This window comes from Schistocerca serialis, chromosome 10 (genome assembly GCF_023864345.2).
Source record: "Schistocerca serialis cubense isolate TAMUIC-IGC-003099 chromosome 10, iqSchSeri2.2, whole genome shotgun sequence".
In the NCBI taxonomy this organism is placed as follows: domain Eukaryota; kingdom Metazoa; phylum Arthropoda; class Insecta; order Orthoptera; family Acrididae; genus Schistocerca; species Schistocerca serialis.
The window spans coordinates 197,653,110-197,667,550 of record NC_064647.1 but is presented as its reverse complement, the minus strand read 5'-3'; the positions used below and the strand labels follow the sequence as shown (position 1 = coordinate 197,667,550).

The window sequence follows — 14,441 nt, the reverse complement described above, 5'->3', positions numbered from 1 at the left end:
GTGCTGTTCCAAGTCACTCTATGAGACGTGGACTATATGTACGAAGAACCCAGACAATAATTACACTGAAGTCATCGTGGACAGTCCCATGGACAGGCCAAATGTGCCTGCGGCTCTCGTTGTCGCTATAAACCGTAGATAATGGATCAAAAAATGGTTCATTGGCTCTAAACACTGTGGAACTTAACATCTGAGGTCATCAGTCCCCTATACTTAGAACTAACTAACGTAGGGACATCACACACATCCATGCCCAAGGCAGGATTCGAACCTGCGACCGTAGCAACAGCGCAGTTCTGGACTGAAGCGGCTAGAACCGCTCGGCCACAGCGGCCCGCAGATAATGGATCAGCGTGACTTGAGCAGACGTGCCGCATGCCTCGCAGACGTATGCGGGAACCGTACCGTTAAAACAGTGAGGTTGCAAGGGGGCGCATTATTGTCATGAGAGAATGTGATGCATCCAACTGGGAAATTGCTGCTCTTGTGGGACAAAGTGTCTCTACAGTTCAACGGGTGTGTGCAGAACGGTTCACGAAAGGCTGTAGAACACAACGAGGTGGGTCAGGTCGCTCCACCCAGACCACCTCCCGAGAAGATCGACACCTCAACCGAATGGCATTTCAGGACAGATCTGCGTCCTCCTCGTGTCTGGCGCAACAATGGAACACCGTAACACATCGTACACTGTAAGGGGTGACAGTCCGTCGCCGTATATTGCGGCATGGTTTACGTGCGTGTCGTCCAATTCTCCGCCTATCTTCGGCGAATGTGCAAAAAATGCTAGACGGGAATCGTGTATGGAACGACGTCACTGGGGACGGGAGTGGCATCAGATAGCGTTTCCGGACGAATCTAACTTCCGTTTGCTTGAAAATGATGGCTGCATTTTGGTTCGCCGCAGACCGACCGGCGTCACAGTGATGCATTTGCAGAAGACATACAGCGCCAACTCAAGGCCTTAATGTGGGGTGCTGTTGGATACAACCACAAAGCACACGTGTGCAGTGTGACCAGTGTAATCTGCGTGAAAGACATGCTGTGACCCGTAGCCATTCCCTTTCTGCCAACACCGCAGACGCCGTTTTTCAGCAAGAGAATGCACGACCACTTGTTGCTGCACGAACACGTGCCTTCTTGGTGTCACAGGACGTCAGCCGTTGGCCCTGGCCCGCCAGATCACTAGGCTTGTCGCCAATCGGCAATGTGTTGGGTACGGTGAAACGACAGGTGCAGAGTTGTGACCCAGTGCCAGTCACCACAGGTGAACTTTGGAACCAGCTGATTGCAGCATGGATGGCTATACCACAGGACGCCACCCGCGCCTTATACGCGTCGATGCCCTCACGCATGGAACAGGTTATGGGGGCGCATGGGGGACGCTGTGCCTTCTGGGCAGGAGGACACACGTTGAACCGAGGTTACTGGAATGCTAACCATTTCTGCAGACCATAATAAAGTATATGTCCTGTGAATATGGACGTCCTATGTCTAGTCGTTCAAGGTGTTTTGTTTTTTGTAAACATGAGTGTATATACAATAAGTAAAGTGTATATACAATAAGTGTATATACAATATGTTTCACACCTAATAACTGCTCCTTTATAGATTTAAAAACTTTAGAGCCAAAAATTCATATAACGTACGGAAGATTAACAATTAAGTCTGAAAAAAGAAGCTCTTCTCTCGTACTGAGCTTTCTTCGCACTACGTTGCATACCAACAGAATGCAGTTTTAAATATCCACAGCACCATATTTTTTTCCTATTTCAATCAATGTCTGCCCTAAATTTAGAAAGACTACACGCTGCTAAATGGCCGCAAGTCCTTAGCACACATTTCCACTCTCACCAGCCACTAAGTCTTCGTCCTTTTGCAAAATATTTAATGAGTGAGGAAACTGCTGGTCAAATCTCAACATACTCGAGGTTCCCGAATGACTTTTAGTGTCTTATATCACAGTTTGCATTGACAGGCGCCTGCCGATTTTTTTGAAGCTGCCCCATAAACAAACGAAAACTTTCCCGTGCTGTACTTGTTCTCTATTCCGTGACTCGTACACATTCCCTAATTATAAATTTCTCCTCAGTTTCCTTTAAATTTCGTTTGTCCGTTTTGCTGCTCCCATCGTTATGGTAAATGAGATGCGGCGAAACTGCCTACCCAAACAAACACCTGGCTGTTCTGTAGTCACATCCGATTGACAGGGCAACGAGTTAGCAGACGCTGACCGCGTCCCATGGAGGTTGCAACGCTTCCGGAAACCCAAGTTGGCCTGATTTTTAACCACTGTGCTTCATACACTCCTGGAAATTGAAATAAGAACACCGTGAATTCATTGTCCCAGGAAGGGGAACCTTTATTGACACATTCCTGGGGTCAGATACATCACATGATCACACTGACAGAACCACAGGCACATAGACACAGGCAACAGAGCATGCACAATGTCGGCACTAGTACAGTGTATATCCACCTTTCGCAGCAATGCAGGCTGCTATTCTCCCATGGAGACCATCGTAGAGATGCTGGATGTAGTCCTGTGGAACGGCTTGCCATGCCATTTCCATCTGGCGCCTCAGTTGGACCAGCGTTCGTGCTGGACGTGCAGACCGCGTGAGACGACGCTTCATCCAGTCCCAAACATGCTCAATGGGGGACAAATCCGGAGATCTTGCTGGCCAGGGTAGTTGACGTACACCTTCTAGAGCACGTTGGGTGGCACGGGATACATGCGGACGTGCATTGTCCTGTTGGAACAACAAGTTCCCTTGCCGGTCTAGGAATGGTAGAACAATGGGTTCGATGACGGTTTGGATGTACCGTGCACTATTCAGTGTCCCCTCGACGATCACCAGTGGTGTACGGCCAGTGTAGGAGATCGCTCCCCACACCATGATGCCGGGTGTTGGCCCTGTGTGCCTCGGTCGTATGCAGTCCTGATTGTGGCGCTCACCTGCACGGCGCCAAACTCGCATACGACCATCATTGGCACCAAGGCAGAAGCGACTCTCATCGCTGAAGACGACACGTCTCCATTCGTCCCTCCATTCACGCCTGTCGCGACACCACTGGAGGCGGGCTGCACGATGTTGGGGCGTGAGCAGAAGACGGCGTAACGGTGTGCGGGACCGTAGTCCAGCTTCATGGAGACGGTTGCGAATGGTCCTCGCCGATACCCCAGGAGCAACAGTGTCCCTAATTTGCTGGGAAGTGGCGGTGCGGTCCCCTACGGCACTGCGTAGGATCCTACGGTCTTGCCGTGCATCCGTGCGTCGCTGCGGTCCGGTCCCAGGTCGACGGGCACGTGCACCTTCCGCCGACCACTGGCGACAACATCGATGTACTGTGGAGACCTCACGCCCCACGTGTTGAGCAATTCGGCGGTACGTCCACCCGGCCTCCCGCATGCCCACTATACGCCCTCGCTCAAAGTCCGTCAACTGCACATACGGTTCACGTCCACGCTGTCGCGGCATGCTACCAGTGTTAAAGACTGCGATGGAGCTCCGTATGCCACGGCAAACTGGCTGACACTGACGGCGGCGGTGCACAAATGCTGCGCAGCTAGCGCCATTCGACGGCCAACACCGCGGTTCCTGGTGTGTCCGCTGTGCCGTGCGTGTGATCATTGCTTGTACAGCCCTCTCGCAGTGTCCGGAGCAAGTATGGTGGGTCTGACACACCGGTGTCAATGTGTTCTTTTTTCCATTTCCAGGAGTGTATTATATAAGTTGAACGAGCAGGGTGCACGAAGGAAAGGTAAGGGATTACTGATATCACCTGCATCAAGATTTAGTGCGGCATCAGCGTAGACAAATGCAAAGGTTTACCGGACCGGAATTCAAACACGGGAGCTCCTGCTACGTAGGCAGCTGCGTTAACCAGTGCGCCAGCCGGGCACAGTGTTTATCGTACCTGAGCGGACTACCTCGGCAACGCCCTTCCCACATGGAGCCGCCCATCCACTCTTCCTGTCCATAACCTCCGTGCTCCGTGCTCACTACTTTGAGATTCGTGCAAGAGGTAGGACGTAGTTTTGCACCCGCACTGAATGTGCTGGATCCATTCCCCATCGAGGCGAATCAGTTACACTGAAGAGCCAAAGAAATTGGTACACAACCTAACATCTCGGAAGGCCCCTGCGACCACACAGAAGTATCGCAAGACGACGTGGCATGAGTCCACTAATGTCCGAAACAGTGTGCAGAGAACTGACACCACGAATCCTACACGGTTGCCCATAAATCGGTGAGAGTACGAGGGGGTGGAGATCTGTTCTGAAGAGCATGTTGCAAAGCATCCCAGATACGCTCAATAATGTTCATGTCTGGAGAGTTTGGTGAGCAGCGGAAGTGATTAAACTCACAAGAGTGTTCCTCAAGCCACTCTTCTTCAATTCTGGACGCGTGGGGTGTCGCATTGTCCTGCTGGAATTGCCCAAATCCGTCGGAATGCACAATGGACATGAATGGATGCAGGTGATGGGACAGGATGCTTACGTACGTGTCACCTATCAGAGTCGTATCTAAACATATCAGGGGACCCATACCACTCCAACTGCAGACGCTCCACACCATTACGCAGCCTGCCATCTTGAACAGTCCCCTGCTCACAAGCAGGGTAAATGGATATGAGGTTGTCTCCATACCTGTACACGGCTATCCGCTCGATACATTTTGAAGCGGGACTCGTCCGACCAGGCAACGTATTTCCAGTCATCAACAGTCCGATGTCGGTGTTGATGGGCCAGATGGGCCAAGGCGAGGCGTAAAGCTACGTGCCGTGCAGTAACCAAGGATACGCGATTAGGCCGTCGGCTCCGTTCAACAGTTCTCACGCTGACACTTGTTGCCGGCTCAGCATTGAAATCTGCAGCAGTTTGCAGAAGGGTTGCACTTCTGTCACGTTAAACGAATCTCTTGAGTCGTCGTTGGTCCAGTTCTTGGAGAATCCTCTTCCGGCCGCAGCGCTGTCGAGATTTGATGTTTCACCGGATACCTGATATTCACGGTACACTCGTGAAATGTTCGTGCGGCAAAATACCCATTTCATCGCTACCTTGGAGATGCTGTATCCTATCGTTCGTGCGCCGATTATAACACCACGTTCAAACTCACTTAAATCTTGATCGTAGCAGCAATAAGCGGCCTAACAACTTCGCGAGACAGTTGTTGTCTTTTATAGGCGTTGCCGACCGCAACGGCGTATTCTGCCAGATAAAATATCTCTGTATTTGAATATGCATGCCAATACCAGTTTCTTTGGCGCTTCATTGTATATGAATCCATGGTGTCTGTTCTTTCGTACATGTCCGGGAGGGCAGACGCTAGAGATTCATATACACTATGTGATCAAGAGTATCTGGACATCCCCAGAAACATACGTTTTTCATATTAGGTGCATTGTTCGGCCACCTACTGGCAGGTGCTCCATATCAGTGACTTCCGTAGTCATTAGATATCGTGAGAGAGCAGAATGGGGCGCTCCGCGGAGCTCAGTGACTTCGAAGGCGTTCAGGTGATTGCGTGTTACTTGTGTCATACGTCTGTACACGAGATTTCCACACTCCTAAATATCCCTAGGTGCATGGTTTCCGATGTGATAATGAAGTGGATACGAGAAGGGACACGTACAGCACTAATCGACCTCGTCTGTTGACTAACAGAGACCACCGACAGTTGAAGAGGGTCATAATGTGTAATAGGCAGACATCTATCCAGACCATCACACAGGAATTCCAAACTGCATCAGGATCTATTGTAAGTACTATGAGAGTTAGGCAGGAGGTGAGAAAACTTGGAATTCATGGTCGGGTGGCTGCTCATAAGCCACACATCACGCCAGTAAATGCCAAACGACGCCTCCCTTGGTGTAAGGAGCGTAAACATTGGACGATTGAACAGTGGAAAAACGTTGTGTGGAGTGACAAATCACGGTACACAATGTGGCGAAGCGCTGGCAAGGCAGGGGTATGGTGAATGCCCGGTGTACGTCATTTGCCAGCGTGTGTTGTACCAACAGTAAAACTCGGAGGCGGTGGTGTTATGGTGTGGTCGTGTTTTTCAAGGAGGGGGCTTGCACCCCTTGTTGTTTTTCGGAGCACTGTCACAGCATAGGGCTACACTGATGTTTTAAGCACTTTCTTGCTTCCCACTGTTGAAGAGCAATTCGGGGATGACGATTGCATCTTTCAACACGATCGAGCACCTGTTCGTAATGCACGGCCTGTGGAGGAGTGGTTACACGACAACAACATACCTGTAAGGGGTGGGCCTGTACAGTGTCCTGACCTGAATCCTATAGAACACCTTTGGGATGTTTTGGAATGCGAACTTCGTGCCAGGGCTCACCTACCGACATCGATACCTCTCCCCAGTGCAGCACTGCGTGGAGAATGGGCTGCCATTTCTCAAGAAACCTTCCAGCACCTGATTGAACGTATGCCTGTGAGAGCGGGAGCTGTCATCAAGGCTAAGGGTGGCTCAACACCATACTGAATTCCAGCATTCTGATGGAGGGCACCACGAGCTTGTGAGAAATTTTCAGCCAGATGTCCGTATACTTCTGGTCACATAGTGTAACCGTATAACACTGTGCTTCATTAGACATGTACTTTTGTGTTTCCGTTGCTGCAGGTTGATCTACTTAAATGGTTGCGGCGGAGATGTGGGTAGACAGGCTGGAAGGAGAATTTGTAGACCTCTGGTATCACTATAAGTGTAATGGTAATAGGACGGTCCGACAATGCAGGGTTCTCGGCTCGAGTAACCATCCGGAACTCGAAGAGAGAAATGGTTCAAATGGCTCTGGGCACTACGGGAATTAGCTTGTAAGGTCATCAGTCCCCTAGAACGTACAAGGGAACCTCCCCATCGCACCCCCCTCAGATTTGGCACAGTGGATAGGTCTTGAAAAACTGGACACAGATCAATCGAGAAAACAGGAAGAAGTTGTGTGGAACTATGAAAAAATAAGCAAAATATACAAATTGAGTAGTCCATGGGCAACATAGGCAACATCAAGGATGATGTGGGCACAGGAGCGCCGTGGTCCCGTGATTAGCGTGAGCAGCTGTGGAACAAGAGGACCTTGGTTCAAGTCTTCCCTCCGGTAAAAAGTTTAAATTTTTATTTTCACGCAATTATCAGAGTACAGGCACTCACACATAATCAGTTTCGCTCTCCAAAATTCCAGGACATGTTCAGATTTGCTTGGACATGTGCAGGATATGACGGTCTACACACGGAAAAATTTGAAAACGTTAAAAAAATAATTTTTGACAGAGCGCAAAGAAAACTGTGCTACTGTGAAACTGTTGCATTCATTTGTTGCAGTTTATGTGACACACTCTTGTGTTTTCATCACTTTTTTGGGAGTGATTATCACATCCACAAGAAAACCTAAATCGGGCAAGGTAGAAGAATCTTTTTACCCATTCGCCAAGTGTGGAAGTTAGGTGGGTCGACAACATATTCCTGTCATGTGACGCACGTGCCGTCACCAGTGTCGTATAGAATATATCAGACGTGTTTTCCTGGATCAAATGTTTTCGGTTCCCAATGGAGAGGCACGTCCTTTCGTCTACTAATCGCACAGTTTTGCGGTGCAGTCGCAAAACACAGACACTAAACTTATTACAGTGAACAGAGACGTCAATGAACGAACGGACAGATCATAACTTTGCAAAAATAAAGTACGTAAACTTTTCGCTCGAGGGCAGACTTGAACCAAGGACCTCTCGCTCCGCAGCTGCTCACGCTAACCACAGGACCACGGCGCTCCTGTGCCCTTCCTGTTTTCTCGACTGATCTGTGTTCAGTTTTTCAAGGCCTATCCACTGTGCCAAATTATAACTAAATCTGAAGGGGGTGCGATGGGGAGGTTTCGAATCTGCGACCGTACCGGTCGCGCGGTTCCAGATTGAATTGCTTAGAAACGCTCGGCCACACTGGCCGGCCATCCGGAACTCGACTTCAAGTGTCGGCAGGTTGTAGGACTAGCTGCTAGGTGCGTTGCCGCCGTAAAAACGTGGGACTTCTTTCTCGCACAGGGCTGCTGACAGGCAGCGTCCGTTTCTCGACGTCAGGCAGGCTGCCGGCCATATAGAGAGCCGTGTCTCTGTACACTCGGTAGAACACATTTGTCTGGTCAGGGCAAGGCGAGAAACAACGGGAGCAGTGTTCCTGGACATAGAGAAAGCATCTGACCGCGTCTGGCCCGATGGCATAATTTACGAACTAGATCAGATAGGGTGCCCTGCACACATAATCTGGATCGTTGACTCCTTCCCTACACGACGACAACTCTTCGTAAGGAACGGGGACAAGTCCACCAAGACACGGCAGATATCGCCAGGGGTCCCGCAAGGCTCAGTTTTAGGTCCAACCCTTTATACCACATACACGAATGACATTCCTAAGCACATCGGCGGAGAGATTGCTCTCTACGCCGATGAAACCACCATATGCAAATCAGTCGCAGCCTCCTCCATATAAACTGCCACCCACAGCTGCTACCCACAGCAACACCTCGACAGTATTCAGTGGTTCGCACACTGGACTCGCATTCGCGAGGACGGCGTTTCAAACCTGTGTCCGGCCGTCCTGATTTAGGTTTTCCGTGATTTCCTTAAAACGCTTCAAGCAAAAGCCGGGACTGTTGCTTTGAAAAGACACGGCCGATTTCCTTCCACATCCTTCCCTCATCCGATGGGACCGATGACCGCACTGTTTGGTCCCCTACCCCAAGTCAAGCAACGAACCAACTCCACAATATTACGCAGTGGTGTAATCGATGGAAGATAAAGATCAACCCACAAAGTGCCGGAAGATATATTTCACCGCCAAAATCAAACTTCCTGATTGTCAACTAACCACTGACGGAAGAAAAATGACCTGAAGAAACTCAGTAATTTATCTGGGCCTTGAAATACACTCCTGGAAATTGAAATAAGAACACCGTGAATTCATTGTCCCAGGAAGGGGAAACTTTATTGACACATTCCTGGGGTCAGATACATCACATGATCACACTGACAGAACCACAGGCACATAGACACAGGCAACAGAGCATGCACAATGTCGGCACTAGTACAGTGTATATCCCCCTTTCGCAGCAATGCAGGCTGCTATTCTCCCATGGAGACGATCGTAGAGATGCTGGATGTAGTCCTGTGGAACGGCTTGCCATGCCATTTCCACCTGGCGCCTCAGTTGGACCATCGTTCGTGCTGGACGTGCAGACCGCGTGAGATGATGCTTCATCCAGTCCCAAACATGCTCAATGGGGGACAGATCCGGAGATCTTGCTGGCCAGGGTAGTTGACGTACACCTTCTAGAGCACGTTGGGTGGCACGGGATACATGCGGACGTGCATTGTCCTGTTGGAACAGCAAGTTCCCTTGCCGGTCTAGGAATGGTAGAACAATGGGTTCGATGACGGTTTGGATGTACCGTGCACTATTCAGTGTCCCCTCGACGATCACCAGTGGTGTACGGCCAGTGTAGGAGATCGCTCCCCACACCATGATGCCGGGTGTTGGCCCTGTGTGCCTCGGTCGTATGCAGTCCTGATTGTGGCGCTCACCTGCACGGCGCCAAACACGCATACGACCATCATTGGCACCAAGGCAGAAGCGACTCTCATCGCTGAAGACGACACGTCTCCATTCGTCCCTCCATTCACGCCTGTCGCGACACCACTGGAGGCGGGCTGCACGATGTTGGGGCGTGAGCGGAAGACGGCCTAACGGTGTGCGGGACCGTAGTCCAGCTTCATGGAGACGGTTGCGAATGGTCCTCGCCGATACCCCAGGAGCAACAGTGTCCCTAATTTGCTGGGAAGTGGCGGTGCGGTCCCCTACGGCACTGCGTAGGATCCTACGGTCTTGGCGTGCATCCGTGCGTCGCTGCGGTCCGGTCCCAGGTCGACGGGCACGTGCACCTTCCACCGACCACTGGCGACAACATCGATGTACTGTGGAGACCTCACGCCCCACGTGTTGAGCAATTCGGCGGTACGTCCACCCGGCCTCCCGCATGCCCACTATACGCCCTCGCTCAAAGTCCGTCAACTGCACATACGGTTCACGTCCACGCTGTCGCGGCATGCTACCAGTGTTAAAGACTGCGATGGAGCTCCGTATGCCACGGCAAACTGGCTGACACTGACGGCGGCGGTGCACAAATGCTGCGCAGCTAGCGCCATTCGACGGCCAACACCGCGGTTCCTGGTGTGTCCGCTGTGCCGTGCGTGTGATCATTGCTTGTACAGCCCTCTCGCAGTGTCCGGAGCAAGTATGGTGGGTCTGACACAACGGTGTCAATGTGTTCTTTTTTCCATTTCCAGGAGTGTAGATCGACGCCTAACGTGGAACATGCATCTCACCGCCGCGCGGTCTCAGTCGTCTTGTCACGGTCCGCGAGGCTCCCCGAGTCGGAGGTTCGACTCCTTCCTCGGGCATGGATGTGTGTGTGTGTGTGTGTGTGTGTGTTGTCCTTACCGTAAGCTAGTTTAAGTCGGATTAAGTAATGTGTAAGCTGTTTGGTCGCATAGGACTTCACAATTTGAACATTTTCCATCTCACCACTGTAGCGAACAAAGGCTGCGCACTTTTCTGTAGGTCCTAGCCCCTTCTCAAAGGAAATGTATAAACCGTCCAGTGCAAACTCCTCCTCTGACGCCAACTCATATTTCTGGTCATCTCGTACGGCTCGAAAGTGTGGTCTTTGGCGCCAGGCACAGCAATGACAGGACTGCAATTTCTCCAAAACAGTTTTCCGTGTCATCTCGGGCGCTTGCAGATACGTCCCCAACACATTCGCATGTACACACTTATTCAGGAAAAACCCACAACATTTTACGAAACAACAAAAACTCTCCCCCCCCCCCCTCCCCACTTTCTCATTCAAAATTTGGGACACGAACCATCAGAAGCTTTATATACATCCACATCTACAAGTATGGTACCGGTACGTGGCGGAAGGTACCCTTTACCATTCCTTGTCATTTCCTTTAGTGTTCCACTGACAAAAAGAGCGAGGGAAAAACGACTTTCTGTGTGCCCTAATTTCTCGTATCTTATCTTCGTGGTCCTTATGCAGAATGCATGTTGGCGATAGTAGAGTTGCTCGGCAGTCAGCTTCAAATGTTAATTCTCTAAATTTTCTCAACTGCCATTCTTGAAAAGAGCGTCGCCTTATACAAAGGGATTTCCATTTCCATTTGAGTTCCCGAAGCATCTCCGTGTCACGCACGTGTTATTTGAACCTAACGGTAACACATGTAGCAGACCGCCTCTGAATTGCTCCGATATCATTCTTCAATCCGATCTCTTACAGTTCCCAAACATTCCAGCAGTACTCGAGAATAGGACGCACCACCGTCATATATGCTATCTTTTTTACAGGCGAACCACCCTCCAAATGGTTCAAATGGCTCTGAGCACCATGGGACTCAACTGCTGAGGTCACTAGTCCCCTAGAACTTAGAACTAGTTAAACCTAACTAACCTAAGGACATCACAAACATCCATGCCCGAGGCAGGATTCGAACCTGCGACCGTAGCGGTCTTGCGGTTCCAGACTGCAGCGCCTTTAACCGCACGGCCACTTCGGCCGGCGAACCACCCTTTCCTAAAATTCTCCCAATAAATCGAAGTCGACCATTCACCTTCCATACCACAGTTTTCACTTGCTCGTCCCACCTCGCATCGCTTTGCAGTGTTACGCCCAGATATTTAAACGGCTTTACTGAGTCAAGCAAGACACTGGTAACACTGTATCAGAACGTTACAGATTTGATCTTCCTATTTATCCGCATTCTTCACGTTTGTCCACATTTACGCCTAGCTGCTATTCATCACACCAACTGGAAATTGTGATTAAGTCGTCTTGTATCTTCCTATAGTCACTCGACTTCGACACCTTAGCGTATACCACGGCATTATCAGCAAACAACCGGAGATTGTTGCCCATCCTGTCCGCCAAATCATTTGTATATATAGAGAATAGCAGCAGTCCTGTCACACTTCGCCGGCCGGTGTGGCCGAGCGATTCTAGGCACTTCAGTCTGGACCGCTACGGTAGGAGGTTCGAATCCTGCCTCGGGCATGGATGTGTGTGATGTTCTTAGGTTAGTTAGGTTTAAGTAGTTCTAAGTTCTAGGGGAGTGATGACCTCAGATGTTAAGTCCCATAGTCCTCTGAAGCACTTGAACCATATTTTGTCACACTTCCCTGGGGCCCTCCTGACAATATCCTTGTCTTCGGTGAGCACTCGCCGCCGAGGACGTCATAGTGGGTTCTATTATTTAAGAAGTCATCGAGCCACGCACATATCTGTGAACTTCAGAATGAAATTTTCACTCTGCAGCGGAGTGTGCGCTGATATGAAACTTCCTGGCAGATTAAAACTGTGTGCTGGACCGAGACTCGAACTCGGGACCTTTGCCTTTCGCGGGCAAATGCTCTACCGACTGAGCTACCCAAGCACGACTCACATCCCGTCCTCACAGCTCGGGTAGCTCAGTCGGAAGAGCACTTGAGGCAAAGGTCCCGAGTTCGAGTCTCGGTCTGGCACACAGGTTTAATCTGCCAGGAAGTTTCATCTGTGAACTTATATACGCTAGTACCTTCGTTAACAGCCTGCGGTGGAGCACCGTCTCAAATGCTTTCCGGAAATTTAGAAATATAGAATCTGCCTGTTGCCCTTCATCCCAAGTTTGCAGTGTTGCGTGTGAGAAAAAGACAAGCTCAGTTTCGCACGAGCGAAGGTTTCTAAAACCATGCTGATTGGTGGACATACGCATCTCAGTCAGCTTCTCAGAAACGTCCAAAATCAATCCTTATACACACAAAACACCAAACACAAGCTTACACACTGAAAACACACACCCATACAACTCCAATCCCTCATCTTCACAGAATCCCACAGCGCATCCTGAAGTCAAACAGGCACAGCCCTGTGGTACTTCATATACAACATAAACAACCATAGCTGCTGATAAACCTTTCGGGATGTGAAGTCGTGGTCGAAGAAACGCTTCCGTTCTTGACGTTTCGTCCAGGACTGCCCTGTGTATCTTCAGAGGCGCTCGTCCGCTGAGTCTTGCCGACTGACTGGTAGTATGTGCGAGAGCTACATATATACTGCAGGAAAGCGGGTGTAGTCAAAGAAACACGTGATGAGCAGAGATAATCCTTTTCAAAGATAAAACTTAACTATCGATTGTCGACTTGTCAAAGATAGAAAATTTTATCTTTGACAAGACGACAATCGATAGTTAAGTTTTATCTTTGACAATGATTATCTCTGTTCAACACATATTACTTCGACCACGCCCCCTTTCCTCTCCGACGTCCGACCAGTCAATCGGCAAGACACAGCGGAAGAGCGCCTCTGAAGATGTCCAGCGCAGTCCTGGGCGAAACGTCAGGAACGGAAGAGTTCCTTGGGCCACAACTTCACACCCCGAAAGGTTTTCCAGCAGCAGTGTCATCCGGTCGCGAAAGCCTTCGTTCTATGATAAACAACCATAGCCTTCGTTGTCGCTGTACATTACACCAGACTTCACCACATCGCCGCTGTCCACAGTGAGACGTTCTTTGCGCATCTACAGGTTCGCGCCGACACTATTTAATATTCCTGGCACCTCCCTCAGCAGACTCGCTACGGCAAGAGAACCCACTGACAGCCCTACGTCTAGAGGGAATACCTGCCGCATTACTGCGAAAAGCGTGCACACCGTTCTGACAGGGAAAGACCCGACTCCCGGGACGGCTTATGCTAATGGTGTGAGTTGGCCCTTAATGCCCAATCCTCTAGCGTCTCTGCTTGCCCAGCGGTGAGCAGGCGACAGCTACATTAAGCAGATGTCACACTGGCGCAGGAATTCTTATTATATGCTAATTTCACAAATCATTACTAGACGTTCCTACATGTTTAAACTCCAGCTATACACCTGGCCGAAGTAACGGTACATACTCGAAAAATGCTGGGGTCACGTTCTATTTTCATCGCTGCAAACAGAGCACGGAGTACGCCTAAATTAGTAACTAGAACGTTCTACTATCCACATACACAGGGTGGTCCACTGATAGTGACCGGGCCAAATATTTCACGAAATAAGCATCAAACGAAACAACTGCAATGAACGAAACTCGTCTAACTTGAAGGGGGAAGCCAGATGTCGCCATGATTGGCCCGCTAGAATGCGCAGCCATATGTCAAACTGATATCAACCGCATTTTTTAAAATTAGGATCCCCCATTTTTATTACATATTCGTGTAGTATGTACATAAATATGAATGTTTTATTTGGACCACTTTTTTAGCTTTGGGATAGATACTGCTGTAATAGTCACAAACGTATAAGTACGTGGTATCACGTAACATTCCGCCAGTGCGGACGGTATTTGCTTCGCGATACATTACCCGTG

The 14,441-nt window shown here is 49.9% G+C and overlaps 1 protein-coding gene and 1 non-coding gene across 2 annotated transcripts in view; one reads left to right on the top strand and one right to left on the bottom strand.

Moving 5' to 3' along the window:
• The window catches only part of LOC126424680 (uncharacterized), a 454,138-nt gene that overhangs the window by 88,856 nt on the left and 350,841 nt on the right, over positions 1 to 14,441 (top strand). The gene's annotated exons all lie outside the window — the stretch shown is intronic.
• On the bottom strand, positions 12,420 to 12,494 carry Trnas-cga (transfer RNA serine (anticodon CGA)). Its single transcript has one exon. It is a non-coding gene; the product is annotated as a tRNA-Ser (tRNA).